Here is a 3,468-nt window from a genome sequence, read left to right as displayed (position 1 = left end):
ACGTGAACTCTGCGGTCTCGCGAGTGACATCACAGCATGTACATATATGCAGCCATTGCCGTGTAATGCCTTCACACAGAAATGCATTCCCACAGATTGGAGTACAACAATGAAAGGTGTTTTGTACAGTCTGTGCTGAAAAATTATAGCTGAGACAAGTTTAGAAGTTGTCACTTATCAGTTGCAAGCGAGTCAGGGCAGTTGAGTTCCCACTGTTAGCAGCCGTTACCAAGGAACGGCTGGCGAAGACATAGCAGACTGAACAGACTTATTGTGTGCTGTAGTGATTTGTAAAGTGTGGAAATTAGCAATAACAAGAAAGCTATCCCTGTAACAGGCCTTGAAGGCCCTTAGGGGTGAGAGAGGTTGAGGCTTTCAAATCTTCTAGACAGTCGGCTCACAGATGGCAATAGGGCTGTCAGCCTTACACTCCAGCCACTCTGCCCGACAATACAAGTAGGAGCTAAGTTATGAGCCTACATTGTAATGCCATTCCACGGGATTTTCTACTCATCTAGAGCATCCTCTTAGTTCTCAGAAGCCCATGATGTTGGGAGAGAACAATAAGCATGAACCCACTCATAATATGGAAAAGACACAATTTCTCATGCAACAGAATTCAATGGATCCAGTTTCCCTTTCAGTCTGTCTTTATACGTGGAGTAACCTGATGTTGCATGGGTATGGTCTATCTAAATTAGACCATTACCTCACAGAATCATCGTTATCATTGACAGAACAGCCCCTTTTTGAGCCATGACCATCCTTAGAAGATTCTGCCAGATTGCATCCAGTTTTCAATTTGGATTTCACAACAATACTTTTTTTACAGAGCGTGTTATCAGCCTTACATCCAACCCACAACCTAGAGGGCCAGGTCCCTGGATTCATGCCCCCTGAGACAGGATGCCCCAGTTATGCCCCCAGGCATTTTGTCACCTTCTATGACTTATAGTAACACCACAGAATAAATAAAATACATCATTGGCCTTTATATTTATTTATTTAATTTCTCTCAGTAGATGAGACAATATAGTGTCAAATGCTAGGGTAACCAGTGAATTGGATGGGATGTGGAAGGAAATGGCTGTGGTCTAATTTGAGGCACCATCTCGGCATTCACCTGAAAGGGTCCATGGAAAAACTGAACATTCTCAGTCAGGATAGTCAGTGTTATGGCTTGAGCCAACTTGTTTGGTTGTCATCTCTCATCTACTTCATTTGCTACTGAATGAGGGTCACCATCAGTGTCACAGCCTATTACATCATTAGAAATTTAATAGAGTCTATTTGCAACAACATATTTCTGGCATTCATACATTGGTGGGAAATCAAAACATATTTACAAAATGGGTTGCCAGCACAAGGTATGGTGTACCCTGATTTGTGGAGAGGGTTGACTTTCACTGTGTTCAGTCTTGTAGATATCAAGGACTTCCTTTGTTATTTGAAAATCTTTATTGTGCACAAGATGTTCTGTATACTTCTTGAAGATTCCCTTGTAACAGTGTCACACACTGGTGACAGTAGCTCCAGAACATCAGCAATGCAATCGCCAGAAGCAGGATCCATATGTGTACTTCCAGTTTGCAGTGTGCTCTTCATCTTCAGGGCGAATGAGGCAGATGAGTGGATCAATATGTAGGTCTTGAAGAAGGAGTGGCTATATCCTTGTGGAGGTAACCATTTGCTGAACTAATGTAGTTCATGTGAGTTAATTCACACATCTACATGGCATTGCCATGGCAAAACCCTGAAATCAAAAATTACACATTATACCCTGACTGCAAAATCCTATGAACAGAATTTGTGTGAAAGCCATCTGTTATCTGAGGGAATGGGTTTATGTAGACTGTATTGTATAAAGATACGGGTAAGGCTGTCTGTGAGGTTAATTACACACCACATCAAGAAGCTCTATGGATGTAAACCTCCATACATTCTTAGTATTGCCTCTAGATGAAGTGTGAGTGGTCAGCTTCATATCCTGGTACCCATTACGTAGGAGGCTGTGGGTCTCAACGATAACCTGCACACTGCAGAGAAGAGGAAAGTGTCTGCTGTAACCTTGTTGCTATACTGTTTGAGGTACATTCCCTCTTGAAGTGATGCTGTGTGCAGAATCAGTTTGCTGTCTTCTTCTTTGGTATTTTTGTCCACAACCTACAAAAGCATACAGAGGGTCAAAGTGTTTTAAACAACAATTACAATTATATTTTTAAATGTATTCATCTAAATTTTTATATGCAAAATGTTTACAACGTTACACAGTGTATTGCTTCATTATGAGGGATCCATGTTTACAAAGTTATATATAATGATGTGCAAGATTCAGTAACAGGCCCACATCATTATTGTTGAAGGCGTCTATCTTCTGGGTTCAACGCTGTGTAGTCTTGTTGAAAATCAAACGAAGTTTTGGAAAAACATATGGCCCCATCTTCAGACTCAAAGAACAAGCCAAGCTTGATATGAGAATGAAGCAGGCAGCAGAGCTGATTTCTCACTTAGCTTCTTCTTCAACTTTGAATGTGGAAGTGCCATGTTCCTCCGAGACGTTTATTGAATTTTCAAGGGATTACACAACGTTGTAGCATTGTATTGCAGGTCATACAATACTTCGCAGTCGCTACTGTCGGAACCTCAAATTCCTATGCCACAAATACTGTTATGTTCAATTTTCCACCCGATAATGAGAAAAAGAAGATGCTGGATGACCTTGAGGACAGAAGAGGAAGCTCTAGATCACATTAAGTGGAGGAACTGTTTTGGAAGAGACTGTGGACCTGTCATCTGACAGATTACTGATGAATGAATGAATGAATGAGAAAAAGTGGTCAGAACATGCAATTCAGTACCTGTTTCACTCCTGAAAGTGAAAGTCATGAGCCCTCATGTTCCATAAGGGAGATCTTTTTATCAGCAGTTGAATATGGAGGGCTCTTGGAAAGCTGTGAAGGATGATTGTAATTACAAAGTAATATTCTTATCCTGTTTAGCCAAAGAATGATGCATTCCTGTAATCTGATCGTTCTGGAACGCTCCATATGCATAGGCCACCTTTTTGTTAAAGGAAGGAAGCCTTTGTTTACATTTTCACTAGAATGAAATATGCCAAGTCTTTTCCAATAATCTGAGCAACTGGTAAAATGTTTCCCGTATAAATGTAAGGTATGGTAATGATTTAACTGAGCTTAACTAATTAAACACTACACCACGAAAGTGTATAGGAGAGTGGATGTACAGATCCATGTATTCTTGACATCAGCACTAGTTGCAGGAGAGTGGTCAGGTTCACTGCCCGGCCGATTTACCCCTGGGGAAAATCCCCGCGGTACCCATTGAATAGGAGGCTGGGTAGGCCCCCAAAACCGAAAAAGACGACAGGGCGAGGGAGAACAATCTTGCTCCTGCCGGGACTCGAAGTGCGCCCCCTTGGCGGTCTAAGCCCGTACCAGTCGCTATACC

The 3,468-nt window shown here is 41.7% G+C and overlaps 1 long non-coding RNA gene across 1 annotated transcript; it reads right to left on the bottom strand.

Moving 5' to 3' along the window:
- Positions 1 to 927: 927 nt before the first annotated feature.
- Positions 928 to 3,255, bottom strand: LOC111862845. The gene is made up of 3 exons (XR_002842502.2): positions 2,859 to 3,255; positions 1,904 to 2,163; positions 928 to 1,753 (listed from the first exon to the last, which is right to left on the bottom strand). It is a non-coding gene; the product is annotated as an uncharacterized LOC111862845 (long non-coding RNA).
- Between the last annotated feature and the right edge of the window lie 213 nt (positions 3,256 to 3,468).

The sequence above is a fragment of the Cryptotermes secundus genome, unplaced genomic scaffold, assembly GCF_002891405.2.
Source record: "Cryptotermes secundus unplaced genomic scaffold, Csec_1.0 scaffold462, whole genome shotgun sequence".
Lineage (NCBI taxonomy): Eukaryota > Metazoa > Arthropoda > Insecta > Blattodea > Kalotermitidae > Cryptotermes > Cryptotermes secundus.
Note: the sequence above shows the minus strand (reverse complement) of the source record. Positions and strands in the feature narration are given on the sequence as shown.